The sequence below is a fragment of the Armigeres subalbatus genome, unplaced genomic scaffold, assembly GCF_024139115.2.
Source record: "Armigeres subalbatus isolate Guangzhou_Male unplaced genomic scaffold, GZ_Asu_2 Contig937, whole genome shotgun sequence".
Lineage (NCBI taxonomy): Eukaryota > Metazoa > Arthropoda > Insecta > Diptera > Culicidae > Armigeres > Armigeres subalbatus.
This window is the reverse complement of record NW_026943741.1, coordinates 2,124,122-2,149,097: the sequence shown is the minus strand read 5'-3', so window position 1 is coordinate 2,149,097 and position 24,976 is coordinate 2,124,122. Positions and strand designations below refer to the sequence as shown.

At 38.0% G+C, this 24,976-nt stretch overlaps 1 protein-coding gene across 1 annotated transcript in view; it reads left to right on the top strand.

Annotated features, from left to right (window-relative positions):
* The window catches only part of LOC134204850 (uncharacterized), a gene marked incomplete at its 5' end in the record, with an annotated part of 62,653 nt that extends 38,358 nt beyond the window's left edge, over positions 1 to 24,295 (top strand). The window contains one exon of the mRNA XM_062679652.1: positions 20,462 to 24,295. The remainder of the gene's footprint in view (positions 1 to 20,461) is intronic.
* Between the last annotated feature and the right edge of the window lie 681 nt (positions 24,296 to 24,976).

The window sequence follows — 24,976 nt, the reverse complement described above, 5'->3', positions numbered from 1 at the left end:
CAGTTTTATTTTTTGACAGTTGACTGGTATAAAAAATTAATCTAGAACAGCTGCTGGAAAAAATATTGTTTTAGATTCATATTCAAACTGACAGCCCCGAACGATTTGAATCATTGCTGATTTTACTCTAACATAACCAAATTAATAATCAGTCCGCTCTCTACTGAATCCCGCACAGAATGGATCGCGCGCGCCGGAAAGCAGCTTTCTTGTATCTAATGAAGTAATCATATTAGACAGGAAAAAGTGAGAACTGAAAAGTAGCAGGTGAAAAATGAGATGTAAGAAATGAGACGTCTCATTTCACATTTAGTATTTCTTATGAGAAGTGAGAATTGTGGCGTCTCACTTAATTCTCAATCCTCATCTCTCACTTCGCATTCTTACTTTTACTTCTCGTTTCTTTTCTTCCTACTTTGCACTACTCACTTTTCACAGCGAGAAATGACAAGTTTCAGACTGTGAAAAACGAGAAGTGGGAATCGAGAAGTGAGACGTTACACTTCTCACTTTTCGCAACTCTTTTTCTGCATTTCATTTCTTACTTTGCCTTTTAAACATTCCCTTCGGCAAATGACAGTTTCTGGCCTTATGACTCGTTTAGCTTAATTACATTTTTGGCCAAAAGGCTCTTTCAGAGCTGTATTAAAATAACACCAAATCTCACATTTTTGTATTAGTTGGGCAAGCAACTCCTAATTACACATGCGCTTCCATCGCAGGAATAATCACGAACATTTCATACATATCTCGCGTATTACACATTGGCTTTCGTTTTAAAAGAATTTTTGAGATCAGGCAAAACGAGAAAAAATCGAGCAGCAAAAAATGTGACGCCCGTCGTGCGCGGCACACTACGATTCTTCCTTTCTACTTTTTAGTTCGATATTGACCATAAAGCCAAAATTCATCTACCCAAATCCCATTTAGCAGAAAATATCGAAAATAGATTAACCGAAAATGTAGTTTGGCCGAAAGCGACATACAGCTGAAATGAACATTCGGTCAAACTTGTTGTCAAATAAATTGGTTGCCCTAACAGGCCTTTTGACTGAAAATGCCGTTCGACCGAAAAGATCATTTGACCAACAATTCTATTTGGAAAAAATGGTCATTTGGCAGAAAGAGTCATTTGGCATAATAATGAACTTTCTACAAAACAACCATTTCGGCCTAATGACATTTGCTGCGATACTAGTGTTCCTTATAAATAGTGATACTCATGTTCCTTATAAAATCCTTATCCAGATTGCTATCAGAAATCAAGGAGGGGAGTAATCCTTGATTTTAATCTAAGATAAAAATGGCATAAGCATGAGGATTACTACTTCCGGCCACGCCCATCTTTACCGTAACGAGGGATAGTGAAGGAAATGTTGATGTAGATCTTACTTAGCGAGAGGCCCCAGACTTGGCGACGCCCTCATAAGTTCCACGGATTTGGTTGTTGGGTAGGGTAAAGTAGGTCATGGAGGTTTGCCTCTAGCTAGCAATTCGACCCATAGTATATGTTGTTTATATGTTTCTAGTTTAAACTCTTGCCAGCCGGCTGTCGAAAGAGTATATACTATTTGATTTATTTAGTGATTTATCAAGCTAATAGAAGAAGTGATATTTAGTTTTGAACGATGTATTCACTCGCGAAATTTTGAAATCCGATTTGTGAAAAATTATTTGTGCATTTCTGCTCAGTAAGCCCTCTAGAATCATCGAATATAAAAACGAACCATGCAGATAGTTATACTAAACATTTTTACTTAGTAAACGGTATGCGGGTGTAGCGTGTAGCGTGTAGTTTTAAACAAAATCACAATCGAGCTCGCACTTATTAATTTACTTATTAACCGCACTACAAAATATTTCGATGATCGCGCGGTCGTTCTGCTTGTTAAAGAAAGCGTGATCGGACGCGCTTCTATTTGCTTATTAATTTCACTAACGTTCTGCCTGGAAATAAACACAGTCGGACGCGCACTAAATTTCTACTTGCTAATTAGAAAACACAGAACGAAATATGTCATTGATTACGCGATTGTTCTGCGTGCTAAAGGAAACATGATCGTACGCACACTGAACTTCTATTTGCTTATTGATTTACTAACTCGCAAAATGCAGAGCAAAATATTTTGATGATCGCGCGATCGTTCTGCCTGGAAGTAAACACAATCGTACGCGTACTTAATTTCTACTTGTTGATTTATTTGCTCACCTACGCAACGCAGTTTTTTTTTAATTATTTGAGTGATTGGAAATGCAGAATGAAATACACTGTACATATTTTTATAAGAATAGAACTAGGATGAATTTTCGAAGCCCAGCTAAATCAGTCAGCAGTTTTAAGTTCGGTTCCAAACGCAGTATACTATATATAATAGCCCTGTTTGCCTGTCCTGTCCCCGCAGCACGCGGGGAAATTCTCACAAAAAATAATATATTTGACACTTCAATTCTTTTTTACTATCAGATGCAGAAAACAAAACCAGTGACAACCTTAGACAACCAGACACAACATTTGATTGAAAAAATCACAGACGATGCTTTTAATGCTTGAATTAATGAACTTTTATATTAAAAAAACACTTACCACGGGCGCTACTGCGTCCACAAATAAACTAGTAATTAATAAATAAGAACGACTTTGATGATTCCTTGGAGCCAGGAGATATCCTAGATTTTTTTAAAAACTTTTTATTCTAAATGTTTTTTTTTTAATTTTTAGGCTAGCTAGTTTCCATCAAACTTTTATACAGATAGTCCGGCGATAAATAGAAATCCCGTCGGTGTGTACAGACCCAGTATTGTTTTCATTCTCCACTGTTTGTATTAACCATCTATAATGCAGCAGAAACCAAGTTCAAGTACTCTTCTCAAAGGCGTAACTGTATCTGACCCTGAAATTTTAAACGAGTAATGAATACTCTCTTTGTTCAACATATTTTGTTCAAATTACGTTACCACCAAGTAGATTGAAATCCATTATTTCTGTTGGGCACATTAGTTGACGAAAATAGTTTGAATGAAGCGCACAATCGCCGTTCCAAGAACCAAGGTCAAAATCAATCACGCCCATTTGAAAAAAAATCCCTAGAAATAATGATTCAACAAAAATAAAAACAATAAGACATAATGCTAACATGGTACCAAACTAAAAACTACATTTGTTTCACAATAAACAGTTCAGAAACATTGCAAGCGCAGTCTCATAAAAACAATTAAATTCTTCAAATTGTTAATAATAAGAATGTTATTCAAAAAACCGCATATCGAACAAAAAAAGATGTTGTTATCCTTCTGCCAATGGGGACGCTTAGAAAAAATACCGCCATGTCATCAAGGCAAATCATTTTCCCAAGCAAATCACGACATAATCTACCACAGAAGATTCAACATAATAAGCATCAATGGGAAAAATATGTCTTTGTCGGTCTTCCAACGAAACACCACCAACAATTTTAAATTAAAAATAAGTAGAATGACATTACAATCTAACGATTCTTCAAGTAGAAAAATAATTGAAACGAAAAACTTATCTTTGTGGTTGTCCTACAACCGGAGTAGTCATTGGGAGCACTTCGTTCTTTTTGTTCATTCTTCGATTATGATTTAATCCACAAAAATACACAATCAACTGTCACTAACGCGCATTGCCATATTTATATTTCGTTACTCCTGTCGTTCGGCTGAATTGGTCATTTTGCCAGAAAGTCATTTAGCCGAATAGGTCATTTGGCAGAAGAGTGATTCTCTCTGAGACCGGGCAACTATTTGTACGAGGTTCTTAAAAATGCCTAGATTTATGATCATTCGAAAGCTTTCGGCGAGTATATTAAGGATCCGAGTTAAATTTTATAAAAAGATGGACCCCTCGTTAGTTATACGCGAAATCACTTTTATGGACCCCTCGATTTTTGTCAATTCTTAACTCACCAAAACTGTCATAACTCCAACATTTCTCAATCGATCTTAGAGATCAGGTCAATTTGCAATGATAAAAATGGAGGTAGCCATATTATTGAAATTGGCCGCCATCCTCAAATTATTTTTGAAAATTTTTTTTCCGCTAGGTTCACAACCACCGATTTTGAATATTAATACATCTATTGAAACTTAGCTTATATTATGCTTCGCGTCCAAAAATCTCAGATTTATGTTTTTTCTATCAAAAGTTATGTACGATTTACCAAATTATTATTTTTAAGCCCATCTGACCACCGAACATTATTTTTATGGTTAATATGATACTACGACGTCAGTTCCGTGATTTCATACACTATTCTACGCCACATATATTTTGAAAATGAAGAGCACGTCTACAACAGTATTTTATTTGGAATGCTCAAAAGTTTTGAGCATAACGAAACTGTATTCAAGTTATTGTATTTATTAATTCAAGAATTTTGGTATTGGTGTTTACTTATAAAGATAAACGAGAAGTAATTTTAATTATTGTGCATTTCTTTTTCTTAACATGTTACCTAGTTTCGTTTGCCTGTTTGTATTGCTATAAACAAATGAAGAAGTAAAAATTCTACCCTTCCATAGTTAAATTATTAATTTTCTGAGAGGTGAAACACATCCTTATTGTTTTTTGTATATCTTTATTATGGTGAAAAGGACGGCACGGGTTGCTGGAACGGTCAATTAAGGACACACTCTTCTTCTTTCCAACAATACGCTGATCTCTGAGATCTGCTGAGTATTGTTGGAGTTATGAGAGTTTTGGTGAGTAAAGAATTGACAAAAATCGAGGGTCCATAAAAGTGATCTCGTGTATAACTAACGAGGGGTCCGTCTTTCTAAAGAATTTTACTGAGCGATTCCAAGCAACAGCATCAAAATTTAAGGAAATTTTTAATTCATGATTTTCTATTGAGTTGAAACTTTGCACAGTTTTTCAATTTCATCTAAATCCTCATTTTTCGATATCAAATCTTCATATTGAGTCACGACTAACTTTTCAAAAGGGTGTATGTAAAAATGGTTCAAAAAAATTAAAAAAGCTGAACAGCAAAAACGGAATGTTCGTTTGTTATGATTTTTTCAGCAAAGTTAGATAACTAAATGGTGATTCATAAGTAAATAAGCACAGTGAAAAAAAAATTTTTTTGCCTTTAAAAATATCATTTTTGTCACAAAAACTCAAATATCTCAAAACCCTATCTTTTTTCGAACGTGATGGTAAACTAATAAACAAAAAAGTTATGACATTTCAAACATTTCACAATTTTCACATATAGTAAACAAAAAAAAATTTCCGTGTATTTTTTTTTTCAAGAATCGCAGTTTGATGCTGATTTTATTGTTAAGGGCCTTGCGTGAGTTAAACAAGTTGTTTGTATGATATTCCATATTTATGTATTCATCGATATTATGTATATTATATGTATAAATATTTTATGTATAAATAAATGAAAATGAATTAATATTATCCTAAGTATTAAATTAAATGTGGCAGTTACACAATGTTGTTATAGAAACTCTAAGAGTTTTGGGTTTGAATTTTGGTATGGGTTATGATATCATGAAAATATCGAACACTTTTGAATTATTATCAGCACAGTTTGAGTATAGTTTTGCTTTAAGGTCACTCCTGACGGAATCCAAGTTTAAAAGTGCTCGCGTTTTCGGGGGCACACCACTCGATACGGAAGCAACGCACAACTGTCATTTTTATTATTTCACGCAGCAAAGCTGAATCAACAAAAATGACAGTTGTGCGCCGCCTCTGAATCGAGTGGTGTGCCCCCGAAAACACGAGCACTTTTAAACTTGGATTCCGTCAGGAGTGACCTTAATTTTATTTTCCGACAATGGAATGAAACAGTGAAATTTTTGGGTTCCTTGGATCGTTTTCGCGTTATTAAATTGCTCGCTGAGCTCTGAAGCCTTTATTTCGTACTCTTCAGTAGTAGTAAAACAAAATGATAATTTGGTTAAATATTTTTCTTTTCTACGATTTGCCCAATCAAAAAGTTCTTTCGCAGTTTTAATTGGATGCTCACGTTCTTTGGCTAAACTTGCTCTTGTGGCCATGCGCTTTATTGTTCCTCCAATAGCATCACAAAAACCTTTGCCATGTGATGTAGCAAAAATGCCATTCTGCATCAATTCCGTACATTGATTTAAATTGACATAGGCTCGAAAAATTCTTACGATTTTTGTACTGCGACGCTGCTCCATCAGACATGAAATATATCTTTTGACTTCTTTATGCTTATCAACGCGTAAAGTTAATCATTTTTCAATGAACAAGTTTACGGATACTGAATCGTGTCTTAAATCTTCGGAAATTATAATAAAACTTAAGTGTTCAATTTGCGTACTTCCATTAAAATAAATAACGAATGGATGAATTGTAGCTTGTTGTACGTTCCAGTGATGGGACTGCACTTCATCTTGCAATACAAAGCTGTAACTTTCAGAAAATCACAAATGACTAAAAATTCACCATTCTGTAATGTATTTTTCGTATTTTTTAAAAAGCTGGATTGTTCTGTTTTAATGAAATCGTGAGGATTAAACTTTCTAATTTCAAGCAAAAATATGACACAAACTCATCTACAGGTTTTACAATAGTTTCTATGTCACACCTATCCGTGGTCACCCATTGCTCAAATGATAACTGATCAATATATTTTTCTTCAAACTCAGCGAATAAAGTATTTTCCAATGATGAAGAATCTGGACAATCCGAACAAGATCGTAGATAGCAATTTGATGTTGTATTTTCACACAAAAGACTACCAGTTAACATTTTAATATCCTTTGTTAAATTGATTCTTTTCAAACTATGTAAAATAAGATTAATATTCTCATGGGTTGTGCACACACACACATTATGTGTTCCTGAATTGGAAAGAAGCTTACATTGCCTTGGCCGAAGGCTTGCAAATGAGGAAAAACCTATTTTAATATTGTACGCTTCTTTCAAAGTCGTCATCATTAATCGTTTTTGGATTGCTTGACGCTTTCCATCTTTTTTTACTGATACATAATCTTTTTGACCAGGCATAGCTCGACTTACTTCATCATCTTCCACATATTCTTCAATTGTTTTGCCTCTTTTACTGTATTTCTATTGGTTTTGAACTCATCAATGGCATCCTGAATAGACCACGAACTTGGCAGCATCGACAAAATCAATAATTTTTCTTTCCTTGTCGTGGCTGCATTCGAGAACCTTTCCTTCATATTTATAATTACCTCATCGTAGTCTGTATTTTCCACATCATCAGGTCCTAATTTGAAGAGGTTTCTTCGTACAGCTTCGTTTACTTCACGGTATTTTTTCTCCGGGTAATAAACGTAGTCCATCTTACTCCATTTAATCGGAGTCACTTTTATCCCAGCTATGCCCTCGTTAAAGCGTTCGATGTTGACCTTTTGGATACACTCATCTTCCGATTGATTTGTTGAAACAGATTTCGCTGATGGTACGGTGGCAAGGCTCTCAGCACTTAATACTTCTGGTAATTCCTCAGTTGTTGTCGATACATCTGGCAATTCCTCAGTTGCTGTCGTTTTCGACCTTCCTGCGCTCTGCTCAACCGATGATATACAGATTGCTCTTTTGTCAACGTTTAGACGGCAGGACGTGCAAATGCGTAAATTTGTATTCAATGTGGACATTGGAGCATAACCAGTCGCTTTCAGTTTATCTATGGTGCTTTCGGTGAGATTTCGTAACTCTTTTTAACACTTTTTTCCATCAAACGGCCTACAACAGTTGAGAAAGCGGCTACGCATGTTGTTCGTATTAATTCAAGAAACCAAATCACTTTTAAGTTTTTACTAGTTTGGTGTCATTTGTTTGACTGAAGAAAAAATTACTATAAGATCTTTAACAACCTTAGTAGTAGTAATTTTTTGCTTTTTCGTGAGCATTGTCATGGTATGTACCTATCATGCATTTGTTGTTGTTGAAGATACCCGTTTCCTCCCGATCATGAAGTCTATTTTCTAAGAGGTATATTTTTGCAGGTAAACTATAGACGTACACGTGTATATAAATCTTTGATTTTGCAGCTTTTGTCTTAAAAATAACATTTCTGATATGTTTCTATCAACGTTATTATCAACAGGTTTCAACACTATTAAAAGAATTTTTCGCCAGTCACGTGCAATGAAAATTATGACACTATCAATACTTTTGATCACAACACTGGATCGTGTCTAAGTTTCTTATAGATGCTATGAATAATTAAATCAAAATATCATGAAAACAACTTGTTTAAATCACGTCCCTTAACAATAAAATCTGCATCAAACTGCAATTCTCGAAATAACTTACGCAGAAAAAAATGTTTTTTTACTAAATGTGAAAATTGTGAAATGTTTGAAATGTCATAACTTTTTTGTTTATTAGTTTACCATCACCAAATTTTTATGGTAGATACAGTGAACTCTCCCTTACTCGATATTGAAGGGACCATCGAGTTAGGGAGGTATCGAGATAGGGAACACATTTATATTTGGCCGAATGCCGTTCAACCGAACAGTTAAAATTTATTTCCTTATTAAGTGAAGTGAGAAGAGAGATGTTCGAAGTGAATTTTGAACAGCGAGAACTGAGAAGTGAGAAATGAGATATTTTAAATGAGTACAGAGTAGTGAGAAGTGAGTACTGAAAAATGGAAGTGAGTATTGAGCAGTGAGATGTGTGCAGTAACATGTGAGTAGTAGAAAGTATGAAATGAGAAGTGAGAAGAAAGTGGGGTGAAGTGAGTTGTGATAGTTGCGAAGTGAGAAGAAGTATGTGAGTAGTGAGAAAAAGGGAAACAAGGAATGAGAAGGAGAGAGGATAATTATGAGGTGAGAAGCGAGATGTTAAGTAGTGAGAAGTGAGAGGAGAGATATAAGACAGTGTAAGGAAGAGAAAAAAAAAGAAAGAAGGAAAAAGAAAGAATAGCGTTTTTCATTTCTTGTTCCTCGGTCCTCACTTCTCACTTCTGATTACTCCCTTCTCATAACTGACTTCTCACTCCTAATTTCTCACTTTTCACTTCTCACTACTTACTTCTTACTTCTCTCTTCGCACATTTGGCTTCTCATTTCCCTTTTCCCACAACTCACTTCTCACTTTGCACTTGGCACTTTGCACTTCTCACTATTAATTTCTCACCTCTTACTTCCCACATCTCATTTTTCACTTCTTACTTCTCACTTATAACTTCTTATATCTCACTTAAGACTTCTCATTTCTCATTCATCACTTTTCACTTCTCACTATTCGCTTCGAATTTCTCTCTTCTAACTTCTCACCTCTTATTTCTCACTTCCCACTACTCACCACACTTCTTACTTCTCATTTCTCACTTTACTTTTCACACTTTGAATTTCTCACTTCTCACTTTTAACTTTTCATTTCTCACTTCGCGCATCTCACTTTTCACCTCGCACATCTTACTTCTGACTTCGCACATATCACTTCTCATTTTTCACTTTTCACTTCTCACATATAACTTCTTATATCTCACTTCTGGCTTCTCATTTCTCACTTATCACATTTCACTTCTAACTTCTAACTTCTGACTTTTCACTTCTCACTTCTCCCTTCATACTTTTCACTTCTCATAACACTCTTCGCACTCCGAATTTCTCACTTCTTACTCTGTATTTTCTACTTCCCACTACTTATTTCTCACTTCTTACTTGAAACTTCTCACTTCTCATTTCTCACTTCTCACTTCCCATCTCTCACATTTAATTTCTCATTACTAACTTTTCCTCTCTCACGTCATATCTCACGTCTCATATCTCCCGTCTCATATCTCACTTCTCATTCTTCACTTCTAACTTCTTATTTCTCATATCTCATTTCTCACTTCTCGCTTATCACTTTTCACTTCTAACTTCTAACTATGTCGTGCATGTACTTTTTCTGACAACATCGAGTTAGCGAGGTGAAAATGCTTTGGAAAATTACTTCGACTTAGAGAATATTGAGTAAGGGAGATATCGACTTACGGAGGCAGCGCAATATGCTAGATTCAAGGGACTTTGAATTTCATCGAGTTAGAGAAAATATCGAGTTACAGAATATCGAGTTAGGGAGAGTTCACTGTAGCTAATATAATGGACCGTTTTCCTAAAAAAATTACGTTCGAAAAAGATAGGGTTTTGAGATATTTGAGTTTTTGTGACAAAAATGATATTTTTAAAGGCAAAAAATTTTTTTTACTGTGCACATTTTCTTAAGAATCACCATTTAGTTGTCTAACTTTGCTGAAAAAATCATAACAATCGAACATTCCGTTTTTGCTGTGCAGCTTTTAAATATTTTTGAACCATTTTCACATACACCCTTTTGAAAAGTTAGTCGTGACTCAATATGAAGATTTGATATCGAAAATGACGATTTAGATGAAATTGAAAAACTGTGCAGAGTTTCAAATATTTTCGAAATGGTCGCTCAGGATCGACTGACATGCCCCGTGGAATGCCTCTCGGATCTTTAATATACTCGCCGAAAGCTTTCGAATGATCATACATTTAGGCATTTTTAAGATCCTCGTGAAAATAGTGCCCGGTCTCAGCGAGTATTACTAAGAATAGATTATTTGGCAGAAAGGGTTGTTTTGCAAAAAGGACATTCTCGGGCCAAAGGGCTCTTTGTCCAAATGACCATTCCTATCGAACGGCCCTATTCGGTCTAACGATTTTTTCGGCCAAATTATCAGTTCGGCCGAATGTCCCTTTCGGCTATATGTCGCTTTCGTTCAAACTACTATTTCGCACAAACAATTTTCGACCTGATAACAGTTGATAAACAGTTGATAAAACAGATGATAAAAAGACCATTTCGCCGTAAGTGTCATTTGGCCTAACGAGTGGACATTTTTGACCATATTATCCGTTCAATTATTAACATTTGACCGTATGACTTGTTGTATCAAATGACATTTTCGACCAAATAGCCCATTCTGTCAAACGACCATTTCGCCCAAACGGCATTTTCGGACTGATGACCTATTAATTTGGCCAAACGACCATTTCGATCAAACGACCTGTTAGGGAAAGCGACTTTTTCGGCCAAACTAACAATTCAATGGAATTTCCCAATAATTTCTAATGGACAATACACTAGTCGTTAGATAACTGCAACATGTTTACGTTTCAGTCAGTGAATGGCGTTCAATAACTGCAATGCATTCTAGACGTCAAATGGTTGTCAGTCGACGTCAGATGCAATAGAAGTGCACCTGATTGTGCAGCGTAATGCAGCTATCATCGACTTTGACATCGTTTTGAAGTTCAGCGACCCGATAACTGCAAAATTCTCGTGAAAATTCCAAAGAATTTTTCTTGAAAACTCATTTTTCAATAATATTCATTTAAAAAAGTTGTCTTTTTCAAAAGATAGTCTAGACAAATTTCTGAATAACTAATTTATGTAATGAAGTGACTTGTGATGAAAGACTCATTTAAATTTGAGACAGTGCTGCCAACACTTGTTCGAGTATTCGTAAAATGCGTCTATGGCCGTTTTTTATGAAATTCTTGAAACCATATTGAGTTGAGGTAAACCCTCAATCTGTACCTAAGAAAACTTTATAAAAATAATTGCTCAAAAAATATACCGCAGTTGATATTCATGACTTTTATCCAAGCAACGATGATGGCACTAAACCATCACGTTAGGCGATGTGCCTCATCATAATATTTCAATTTGCGTTCTACCTACATCTCACTCACTTCCTATCTCCGATCGAATAACCTGCCACAACCAGAGACCATGGCCAACAACATCACTGCCACCACCATCATCATCATCATCATATGCAAGCAAGCAAGATGATAGAGTGAGTCTGAACGCGATAGGGAAAAACTTTCTTCCCCATTCCGGCGGGATTTCTTTCCGATAAGTGTCGGCCGAGAACGTGCTTTCCCACGCCTCGATGCCTTCATCAACTGCCGCGACCGTCGCGACGGAACCACATGAAAGATGAGCTCTGATGAACACACAACACCATGGAAGCGGTTCCTAAACATTGGTTGATCGATCTCAAGTTTTTGTTTATGTTTTTCAATAGAATTACTTCACACTAGGTAACATTCTGAGGTGAATAAATCCTTGGCTGAAAACATCATATCAAAATCTATATTCATAAAAATGAATTTCTGTCTGTCTGAACCTTATAGACTAAGAAACTGCTAAACTGTTCGGCGTGAAAATTTGTTTGCAGGGGTTTTTGGGGCCGGGGAAGGTTCTTTATTAAATAATAATTTATTTTTTATTAAATAATTTATTTAGATGGCTCGAGACCCTCCCGCTCAAATGAAACACCAATTTCTGCATAATTCGAAAACTAATTAAGCAAATGAAACCAAATTTGACATTACATTAGCATTTAGCAGTTCGCACAAATTCGTAGGTGGTACAAGCCAAGACTATTGTGTGAGAGTAGTATCACTTTCATCCGTTACCACAGATATTGATTTGGGACTAATCATTATCTCTTAGATGGAAATAATGCACTCTCCAATAGTCGAGATCTGTCCTGGCCACGTCCTTGCGAATGCTGAGGAAGGGGAAGGATGGTTTGTTGGACACCTACTTAAGAAAGATGCAGAGAACTCTACGACCTCTCATAGGTGCCACGGGAGGTTTTGGGATTGTGTGGAAGGTTATAACAGTAGGAATCGTTTTGGTAGAACGTGAAACACAGAAAGAACTAAGATAGAAATACAAAGTGGGAAAGAGGCGAGCCTGGAATTGAACCCACGACCTCCTGTTTATAAGGCAGAAGCGATAGCCACTAGACCACCGAGCTCGTCGCAAATGAAACCAAATTTGACATGTGGAAAAAAAAGATTTGCCGTTTGGTCTGCAAAAATGAAATTGAATCGCAGAGCAAAAGTTAAAACTTAAATTGTGAATACTAACTGAGTGTTTGTGCTAACTTATTAATTTTTGGCGAGACGAGGTCCGACGGGACAGCTAGTGAGAAATAAATGCAAACTAACCAACGATGTAGGTATGACGCGTATCCATGTTTTTTCCAATCCAAATAGGATTGCGAAAAATTATATTTTTTCATGACATGTTTTAGAGAAGGACCGAAAATTTACTATTCTATATATTCACAGCATTCAGTGCGTTTCCAGGAGTGGTCACTGATCGCTTTCTAAAGACTTTCCAAAAATATTTTCGAGAAATATCATCAAGAAGAGCTGTCACTAACTCCCTTTAGTGTGACATCAAAAATGTCCCATGAAATCATTTTCTTGGGCATTTGAGTACATTTTTTATCAAAAACCCTAAAAGTCATTATTACTTACGTAATGTTTTAGAACATCTGTTGAAATATTTTAAAAAAAAATACGTCCTGAGGTAGATAATATGGAATCCTTCAACAACAATGAAAAAGTTACTTTTATAAAAAACTTAGTATCTATTTTGAAAAAAATATATCTAATTTGTTCACAGGCCTTATCTCTATTTTAAACAATGCTGGAGAATATTTCCCCATGAAAAATACAGAAAAAAAATCGATTCACCGGGAAACACTGAAGCCTAGAAAAAGAACCAACTTCCCAAGGGAGATCCGTCCGCCGCAGCCGGCCGGTCTTAAAGCAAAGACGAAGGGTTGGACCCATGTAACTCTTTTTCTTCCCATTTGCCAACAAAGTATTTTCACCGCGCCCTCCTCTCGGTCCTAACAGAGCGAACCCAATTTTCTCCCGGACCCGGTTTCCGGGAAAATGTGTGGCTACTTTGCGATGCGGCAGCAATATTGGAACGTGGAAAGAGGGGGAGGGCATGGCATAGACAGAGACGAACGCTGCGCGGAGATCAAGTTGACGTCAAGCGACCTCTTTCTGGGCTTGTTTTCCCATAAATTATGAAGAATAATGGATATGGCTCTAGAGTCCTTGGGTGATGTTGCCACTGCTGCTGCTTCTGCTGCTGGTAGTCATTCATTCTTTGTCGTATAGGATGTAGTTGTGATTGCTCTTTTTGTTCGCTTTTTGCCGGACGTGATGGTATACTCTTCGATGCCGACGATGAGAACGACAGAAAGAGTTAACGGCACGGGTCACCGAAGATGGATTCAGTACGGGATTTGAGATCCAGGTTATCTCTGCAGCGGACAACATGAGGCAGTCCCCAGCTCATAACTGCTTGACGGAATGAATCATTTGATTTAATAACTTTGAATGATTATGGTTGTGTAATGAAAAGCTAGTTTTCTGAAAGCAATGCTGAACAAAATCTAGCAGACCATTCGTCGTAATATGAACAAAATAAAAGATTCGTTTCACTATTTTTTTTTCAATTATATACAAATATTAAATATACATCAAATATACATCATGTATAACAAATCTCAAGAGTATATTTACTTCATCCGACAGAAAGAATAAAATACCTAAACAAAAGTCTTAAGAACTCAACTTTGTGTGAGCATTTATGGAGTGATAACATTTATTACAGTCCATAATAAAAAAAATGTGTGAAAAAAATGGGGAGAGGGGTTGAAAAACCGAAAAAAAATGCTTACGTAAGAAGCGTACGGCCCCTAAGTGATGATATTCTGTTGTAAAATAACTTATGAAGAGAAAAGGTCTATTTACAAACATGTTCAATACAATACATTGTAGAAGTCTCATGGACTTTGTTTAAGTCTTCAAATCTTCTGCTTGAATTCTTGACCACTGCCATTAATAGTCTTGAGGGCTTCTGCAAGAAGTCTTCAGGACTTCTGCTGGAAGTCGTCAGGACTTCTGCCAGAAGTATTCAGGACTTCTGCTGGAAGTGTTCAAGACTTCTGCTGGAAGTCTTCAGGACATCTGCTGGAAGTCTTCAGGAAATCTGCTGGAAGTCTTCAGGACTTCTTCTGGAAGTCTTCAGGACTTCTGCTGGTAGTCTTCAGGACTTCTACTGGAAATTTTCAGGACTTCGCTAGAAGTCTTCAAGACTTCTACTGGAAGTCTTCGAAACTTCTGCAAGAAGTCTTCCGGACTTCTGCAAGAAGTCTTCCGGACTTCTGCAAGAAGTCTTCCGGACTTCTGCAAGAAGTCTTCCGGACTTCTGCAAGAAGTCTTCCGGACTTCTGCAAGAAGTCTTCCGGACTTCTGCAAGAAGTCTTCCGGACTTCTGCAAGAAGTCTTCCGGACTTCTGCAAGAAGTCTTCCGGACTTCTGCAAAAGTCTTCCGGACTTCTGCAAGAAGTCTTCCGGACTTCTGCAAGAAGTCTTCCGGACTTCTGCAAGAAGTCTTCCGGACTTCTGCAAGAAGTCTTCCGGACTTCTGCAAGAAGTCTTCCGGACTTCTGCAAGAAGTCTTCCGGACTTCTGCAAGAAGTCTTCCGGACTTCTGCAAGAAGTCTTCCGGACTTCTGCAAGAAGTCTTCCGCACTTCTGCAAGAAGTCTTCCGGACTTCTGCAAGAAGTCTTCCGGACTTCTGCAAGAAGTCTTCCGGACTTCTGCAAGAAGTCTTCCGGACTTCTGCAAGAAGTCTTCCGGACTTCTGCAAGAAGTCTTCCGGACTTCTGCAAGAAGTCTTCCGGACTTCTGCAAGAAGTCTTCCGGACTTCTGCAAGAAGTCTTCCGGACTTCTGCAAGAAGTCTTCCGGACTTCTGCAAGAAGTCTTCCGGACTTCTGCAAGAAGTCTTCCGGACTTCTGCAAGAAGTCTTCCGGACTTCTGCAAGAAGTCTTCCGGACTTCTGCAAGAAGTCTTCCGGACTTCTGCAAGAAGTCTTCCGGACTTCTGCAAGAAGTCTTCCGGACTTCTGCAAGAAGTCTTCCAGACTTCTGCAAGAAGTCTTCCGGACTTCTGCAAGAAGTCTTCCGGACTTCTGCAAGAAGTCTTCCGGACTTCTGCAAGAAGTCTTCCGGACTTCTGCAAGAAGTCTTCCGGACTTCTGCAAGAAGTCTTCCGGACTTCTGCAAGAAGTCTTCCGGACTTCTGCAAGAAGTCTTCCGGACTTCTGCAAGAAGTCTTCCGGACTTCTGCAAGAAGTCTTCCGGACTTCTGCAAGAAGTCTTCCGGACTTCTGCAAGAAGTCTTCCGGACTTCTGCAAGAAGTCTTCCGGACTTCTGCAAGAAGTCTTCCGGACTTCTGCAAGAAGTCTTCCGGACTTCTGCAAGAAGTCTTCCGGACTTCTGCAAGAAGTCTTCCGGACTTCTGCAAGAAGTTGTCCGGACTTCTGCAAGAAGTCTTCCGGACTTCTGCAAGAAGTTGTCAGGACTTCTGCAAGAAGTCGTCAGGACTTCTGCTAGAAGTCTTCAGAACTTCTGCTGAAAGTCTTCAGGACTTCTGCTGGAAGACTTCAGGACTTTTGCTGGAAGTCTTCAGGACTTCTGCTGGAAGTCTTCTGGACTTCTGCTGGAAGTCTTCAGGACTTCTGCTGGAAGTCTTCAGGACTTCTGCTGGAAGTCTTCAGGACTTCTGCTGGAAGTCGTCAGGACTTCTGCTGGAAGTCTTCAGGACTTCTGCTGGAAGTCTTCTGGACTTCTGCCAAAAGTCTTCTGGACTTCTGCAAAAAGTCTTCAGAACATCTGCTGGGAGTCTTCAAGACATCTGCTGAAAGTCTTCAGGACTTCTGCTGGAAGTCTTCATGAATTCTGCTAGAAGTCTTCAGGACTTCTGCTGGAAGTCTTCAGGACTTCTGCTGGAAGTCTTCAGGACTTCTGCTGGAAGTCTTCAGGACTTCTGCTGGAAGTCGTCAGGACTTCTGCTGGAAGTCTTCAGGACTTCTGCTGGAAGTCTTCAGGACTTCTGCTGGAAGTCTTCTGGACTTCTGCTGGAAGTCTTCAGGACTTCTGCTGGAAGTCTTCAGGACTTCTGCTGGAAGTCTTCAGGACTTCTGCCAAAAGTCTTCAGGACTTCTGCTGGAAGTCTTCAGGACTTCTGCTGGAAGTCTTCAGGACTTCTGCTGGAAGTCTTCAGGACTTCTGCTGGAAGTCTTCAGGACTTCTGCTGGAAGTCTTCAGGACTTCTGCTGGAAGTCTTCAGGACTTCTGCTGGAAGTCTTCAGGACTTCTGCTGGAAGTCTTCAGGACTTCTGCTGGAAGTCTTCAGGACTTCTGCTGGAAGTCTTCAGGACTTCTGCTGGAAGTCTTCAGGACTTCTGCTGGAAGTCTTCAGGACTTCTGCTGGAAGTCTTAAGGACTTCTGCTGGAAGTCTTCAGGACTTCTGCTGGAAGTCTTCAGGACTTCTGCTGGAAGTATTCAGGACTTCTGCTGGAAGTCTTAAGGACTTCTGCTGGAAGTCTTCAGGACTTCTGCTGGAAGTATTCAGGACTTCTGCTGGAAGTCTTCAGGACTTCTGCTGGAAGTCTTAAGGACTTCTGCTGGAAGTCTCCAGGACTTCTGCTGGAAGTCTTCAGGACTTCTGCTGGAAGTCTTCAGGACTTCTGCTGGAAGTCTTCAGGACTTCTGCTGGAAGTCTTCAGGACTTCTGCTGGAAGTCTTCAGGACTTCTGCTGGAAGTCTTCAGGACTTCTGCTGGAAGTCTTCAGGACTTCTGCTGGAAGTCTTCAGGACTTCTGTTGGAAGTCTTCAGGACTTCTGCTGGAAGTCTTCAAGACTTCTGCTGGAAGTCTTCAGGACTTCTGCTGGAAGTCTTCAGGACTTCTGCTGGAAGTCTTCAGGACTTCTGCTGGAAGTCTTCAGGACTTCTGCTGGAAGTCTTCAGGACTTCTGCTGGAAGTCTTCAGGACTTCTGCTGGAAGTCTTCAGGACTTCTGCTGGAAGTCTTCAGGACTTCTGCTGGAAGTCTTCAGGACTTCTGCTGGAAGTCTTCAGGACTTCTGCTGGAAGTCTTCAGGACTTCTGCTGGAAGTCTTCAGGACTTCTGCTGGAAGTCTTCAGGACTTTTGCAGGAAGTCTTCAGGTCTTCTGCTGGAAGTCTTTAAGACATCTGCTGAAAGTCTTCAGGACTTCTCCTGGAAGTCTTCAGGACTTCTCCTGGAAGTCTTCAGGACTTCTCCTGGAAGTCTTCAGGACTTCTCCTGGAAGTCTTCAGGACTTCTCCTGGAAGTCTTCAGGACTTCTCCTGGAAGTCTTCAGGACTTCTCCTGGAAGTCTTCAGGACTTCTCCTGGAAGTCTTCAGGACTTCTCCTGGAAGTCTTCAGGACTTCTGCTGGAGGTCTTCAGAACTTCTGCTAGAAGTCTTCAGAACTTCAGCTAGAAATCTTCAGGACTTCTGCAAGAAGTCTTCAGGACTTCTGCTGAAAGTCGTCAGGACTTCTGCTGGAAGTCGTCAGAACTTCTGCTAGAAGTCTTCAGAACTTCTGCTAGAAATCTTCAGGACTTCTACTAGAAGTCTTCAGGACTTGTGCTAGAAGTCTTCAGGACTTCTGCTGGAAGTCTTCAGGACTTCTGCTGGAAGTCTTCAGGACTTCTGCTGGAAGTCTTCAGGACTTCTGCTGGAAGTCTTCAGGACTTCTGCTGGAAGTCTTCAGGACTTCTGCTGGAAGTCTTCAGGACTTCTGCTGGAAGTCTTCAGGACTTCTGCTGGAAGTCTTCAGGACTTCTGCTGGAAGTCTTCAGGACTTCTACTGGCAGTCTTCAGGACTTCTGCTGGAAAATTTCAGGACTTCGCTAGAAGTCTTCAAGAGTTCTGCTGGAAACCTTCAAGACTTCTGCTGGAAGTCTTCCAGACGTCTTCTGGAAGCCTCCAGGACTTCTGCAAGAAGTCTTCAGGACTTCTGCAAGAAGTCTTCAGGACTTCTGCAAGAAGTCTTCAGGACTTCTGCAAGAAGTCTTCAGGACTTCTGCAAGAAGTCTTCAGGACTTCTGCAAGAAGTCTTCAGGACTTCTGCAAGAAGTCTTCAGGACTTCTGCAAGAAGTCTTCAGGACTTCTGCTGGAAGTCTTCAGAACTTCTGCTGGAAGTCTTCAGGACTTCTGCTGGAAGTCTTCAGGACTTCTGCAAGAAGGATTTCTGCTGGAAGTCTTCAGGACTTCTGCAAGAAGTCTTCCGGACTTCTGCACGAAGGATTTCTGCTGGCAGTCTTCAGGACTTCTGCTGGAAGTCTTCAGGACTTCTGCTGGAAGTCGTCAGAACTTCTGCTAGAAGTCTTCAGAACTTCTGCTAGAAATCTTCAGGACTTCTACTAGAAGTCTTCAGGACTTGTGCTAGAAGTCTTCAGGACTTCTGCTGGAAGTCTTCAGGACTTCTGCAAGAAGTCTTCAGGACTTCTGCAAGAAGTCTTCAGGACTTCTGCAAGAAGTCTTCAGGACTTCTGCAAGAAGTCTTCAGGACTTCTGCAAGAAGTCTTCAGGACTTCTGCAAGAAGTCTTCAGGACTTCTGCAAGAAGTCTTCAGGACTTCTGCAAGAAGTCTTCAGGACTTCTGCAAGAAGTCTTCAGGACTTCTGCAAGAAGTCTTCAGGACTTCTGCAAGAAGTCTTCAGGACTTCTGCAAGAAGTCTTCAGGACTTCTGCAAGAAGTCTTCAGAACTTCTGCTAGAAATCTTCAGGACTTCTGCTAGAAGTCTTCAGGACTTCTGCTAGAAGTCTTCAGGACTTCTGCTAGAAGTCTTCAGGACTTCTGCTAGAAGTCTTCAGGACTTCTGCTGGAAGTCGTCAGGACTTCTGCTGGAAGTCGTCAGAACTTCTGCAAGAAGAATTTCTGCTGGAAGTCTTCAGGACTTCTGCAAGAAGTCTTCCGGACTTCTGCACGAAGAATTTCTGCTGGAAGTCTTCAGGACTTCTGCAAGAAGTCTTCAGGACTTCTGCAAGAAGTCTTCAGGACTTCTGCAAGAAGTCTTCAGGAATTCTGCAAGTAGTCTTCAGGACTTCTGCAAGAAGTCTTCAGGAGTCCAGAAGACTTCTAACAGCACATTTCTAGCAAAAGTCTTCACCGAGACGTCTGTCAATCAAGATGCGTCAAGACTCCCAAAAATCTTTGGATTTTTGCCAAAAGTCCTCAGGACTTCTGCTAAGTGTCTGCAGAACTTCTGCTACATGTTTTCAAGTCTAGTTCTACTGATTTCATATCATCATCATCATACACTACTAGAAATCTTCAGTTTTGTATTCGCAGAAGGCCTTTTGGATTTTTTTATACTATCCATAAGGCCTCCTGTTGTCTTCTAAGCTTCTGCTAGATATTTTCTGTATTTATTTTACTGTGTACCTTTAAGCTCAGGATATATTTTTCACAGAACAAAAATATTTTGTAGCGGTGAAGCGAGAAGTCGTCATGTGTATGTGAATGAAGTCAAAAAATAAATCTCTGATAATAATTGGACTTATACCCAAAATGCAGTTTAATTTTTGTGCTCCCAATGTGGATATCAAGATCAATCCTAGTTTTATTTATCTCGATAAGGTTTATATTGTTTGAAAATCCGCACTAAGTGTTCCTAATTTTGAATAAGCGGACTCATATATTGTTCGGCCAAATTGAAAAGAGAACAGCAAGAGCGGAAAGCCTCTGAGATTTTCCTTTCCTTGCAAAGCAACAAATCCACTTATCCATTTTATCTTTTCAATATTTACAGGATAAATCCCGTATCAACCAATTCCACCGATAATCAAGTAGATTGCATCCTGAAACGTAACAAAAGCAAACGAGAAGTATATGTGCAGCGAAGAAATAATAACCGTCTAATTGCAAGTGAATTCAACCATTCATTGAAAAGAGGAAACACATGATTCGTACATAACGTAATATTGTAACTATGAACCACAAATGTCAACCCTAGAGTATGTAATGTCAAACCATAGCTTGAAATATGTGTACATCCAAAACCGTCGTGAACGGAACAACAAAGAAAACCACAAGAAAGGTGTGTTCCCCACGCGCACACACAAACATTTGTGAGCGGGTTTTTGCTAAACTTGAAATTTGAATAAATAGTTTTATACATTACTTTAAATACCCAACATGGATGTTCAAAAACTGGATATACATATATACATAGCGAAATTAAAGTATAAAGAGAAAAAATGTCACTCGTAGACCGTTGAAGCCGTAAACCATTTTTGCTGACTATTTAACAACCAAATGATTGAGTAGGCGGTAAGGCAGCACTCATTACCGAAAATATATGCTAGATTTTAGGGATTTTTAATTGTCGTGTAATGATAAATGAAAAACAAATTATGCCTTTCCAAATCAGAATAAAATCATAAATATTTTTACCGGTGTATGAACAAAAAGTCAACTAACAAACGTACACATCCATTGAAGACAAAACGCAAATTTAACAACAAGATGACGAACCCCTTAGAAAGTTTTTAAAATCAAAATTAGACTCTAATAAAGTTCAAACGAATCGATTTATTTTAGGAAAAAAAATATGAAATTTTCATATTGCTTCATTTTTGGAAACTTTTGACAATTTTAAGTAATTGTTTAGCACAACCTTCAGAGTATTTAAAACCCCATTTGCTCACGGGCAGCAGTGGAAACGATTGCAAACTAATACGCACCCTAGCGAGTAATTTGATACATAGAGAGGGTTACATCTTTAACTGTTAAAACTCCGAAACAAAACAAAAGAAATTGAGGTAAAGCTTAATTCTACATTAAACACTAAAAGAAAGATTAAATTGATCGGACGGAAAACTTGTTTAGATCTGGTAGAAAAGATGTATGGGAAATTAATGTGGGCAACATACAATTATATTTAATCGTAGAAAGTAGCATTAAACAATAAACGAAGCAAAACATAGAGACTGTACCTACCGAAAATTGAGAACACGTTTGTTATTATTAGTGGATAAAATATTTCTTATTTGGGTGAAAATTACCAGTTAGTCTAATTTCGGATATTTTATGCAAATTAAATTGGTAGTTCTGTAAGAAATTCGATGGCAAAATTTAATGTCAACCAATTACGACTCAAAGTCAGACGATGTTAAAAAATGATACTAAACCCAACAAGTCGAGATATATGTAGGTTTTACGAACAAACAGCAGAATCGGTTTGACAACTATCGTTCATCAACTATCACCGGACAGAAAGGTGTCAAAACTCACGAGATCAGCAACAACACTTTAACCAATCTAGCGAATAATGTACTTAATACTACGGGTAGGGCCTAGCAATCGACCATATTTATGCTGTAATTTCCACACAGTAGAGCGGGAGAACTAAATGCGACAGCGTCTTAGATAAGTCGCAAAACGGTTAAACCACATGTGTACTAGCGCCAACCTGGCTCCTTTCGATGGCCCCTTGACTACAATCCAAAACATTTAATGTAAGTATGATAGTAATAAAAAAAACGTAGTAAATTTGCCCGCAAACAGAAGGTGAATCTTTTGATAAAACTTGTAAACGTGAAAAACCAAAATGCCGCCAATTTCAATAAATTTGAAAATATGTTAATCAATCACCAGTCAACACAGACATACATAAATACATATATACAATAGAGATAACTGTTTTAGGATGATATAATTCAAATGTTTGTAACAAAAAAAAAAAGAATAATAAATATGTGAACAACACAGAAAATGAGAACAGTTGAAATATAAAACAAATGCTTGTGCTTCTTCTAAAAACTGACCCAATATCGCAGGACGACATTGGGTGCGCATCGTTGTAAGAATAGTTTTGCCCAAAGCGAATCGAATTGTCATTTCGATAATTGTTACCAATCGAATGTCATCCAACCAACCAAACATCCTTCCTTTCTCCCTTCTTTGACAATACTCTACATGATTAGAATACTGCTGAGCGGAATTCTGACATTGCTTCGATTCGTAGACAAATCCATTAGAGAACCGCTTGATGATGACCTCGATTGACAGTTCAGCGAGTTTGTTCATGTTCACATGAACATAGCCGATGCCGACTTCTCGGTGCCATTCATGATAAAAAAAATTACTTTAGCGAATAGTCGCAGAACATAGATACCAATCAAGAGTGATTCAAGAAAAGAAAATGTGCTTTTGCTTGAAAATTCAAACATATAATTATTGTGGCACAGAATAATCTCACATAATTTGTTGATCAGCATGTAATTTTTTCTGTGATACTTTAAACCACTTTAAACTTTTCTCATGTGGATCTCGAAGTTCCAAACAACATTGATAATACACTAAATAGAATTCCTTTCCATTCAAAATGTTCGATCACAGACGGTTGCAGTCCCGAAGCTTTGTATGGGTTTGAGAAAAACTTTAATTCTATTACGGTGATTAATCATCAGTGACAGCTTAAAATATATATCAATAAAAGCATTTACGACCCATTCTCACAGTATTCTGGAACATTATAGATTTTTGCACCTCAATAACAAAATCCATGAACTGTCAAAAAGAGGTCTATTCTTACAACTCACTTCGAAATAGAAGTCAATTAAAGACAATTAGCTCTCCTAGATCCATTACCCAAAGTTTTCATTTTTGCAATGCCCAGGATACAAGGAAATGGCTCTTTGAACTTACTTTCATAATTTAAACTCAACTACAGTTTATTCGCTCAAAATCACAATTGAAATGTATTTATTCACTGTATTCTACTCACCAAGGCAACGCAGTGAACATGCTTTTGCCCTGTAATTCAATTCAAGTGAAGAAAACTGCTTTCAACAATAGGCATTTTAACGGAAATAAACAACGCAAAAAAAACTGTTGAACGAAAACCTGAATGTGTTCATTCTACAGAACAAAGTAAAATTCCTAATCAAGCATCCATGTATTTAGTTCTTTTCACCAATATCGAATCAGTACGCCAGAAGATTCTGTTATGGGATAGAGACGTAGCTCGCGATGGGGCTAACAAACAGCCAACCTTCTACTTATAAATTTTTGAAAGAAAGAGTGTCGAATATCAGATGTCATATGAGCCGGCAGAGCGAAAAAGACGTACAAAGAGATCTGATCTCATAAACCTTTGCTTTGGATTCATGTATATCACTGCTAAGCAATTCTATAATAATAACAATTTTAATCTGTTTCAGGATTTCATAACTTAAATTATTATTAAAGATTCGACACATGTTTTTCCTTGTAATAGGCATTTTCAATCGGAGTCGATTTTCTGTAATAGACCCTAACCTAAATAAAAAATTATGCTTTCGATTCAAAATATTTTTATTGCTTCCTATTACTCCGCCATATTAGAACATGTCTCTTCGAATATCTCTGGCGTTCTGATGGTGTGCAATCATCATAATTCAATGAATACCAACCCTATGATAACAGAAAGCCATACCAATACCACCACCACCACAACCACTACCAATAGTGAGAAAACTAGATTTATGTATCCGTGATCGTTCGGTCAGAAAAAATATGAATGATTGTCAAAATAAAATTCATGTGAAAAGTAGAACTGAAAACAATCAAGAGAAACACGTATATAATAAAAGAAACTGTTTCAGAGCATGAAATTGGAAATGATTTTATTTTAGATAGATGATGAAGGAAACCATTACACTGCTAAACCTTTTTTGCGCCCAAAACGGGGGAATCACAGCATGAAAAGAGCGTCAAATTTTGAGCGTAAAAACTGCTTGCAGTGTCTTTTTGATGATGGGCAGCGTTTTACGCGGGAAAAAATTGCAGTCCGCCACGAAATCATGTAAGATTTTGAACGTAAAGCGCGTGAACAATCTTTCACGTAAAACAATCTTTCGATTGATTTTGCAGGTTTATATATCAATCGGCGAGCAATTTGTCAATTTCATTGAAATTCAACATTATTTGCGATAAACTATTAAGGACTGTATCGTAAATAAGCTATCCACATCATTTTATTCGAATAAAATCTTATGAATTTAATAAAAATAATATTTTTTTCTACACAGAAAGAAAAGTCCTTTATAAAATTAAAAACCATTGGTTAAAATAAAAGTTTCTGTTGGTTCTTTTTCGTAGAGAGTTGTATATGTTTAGAACAAAAGTCAGTAAACTGTTAAAAAGTTTATACCTATTCGGCATCCACCTCTGAAATAAAAAGTTTATGCACTTTTGAAATGGATAGTATTTAAAACTGTCAAACCTAAAAGATCACACTGTAGAAACAATAATGGATTCTTTTTATTTTACAGGAAATTTC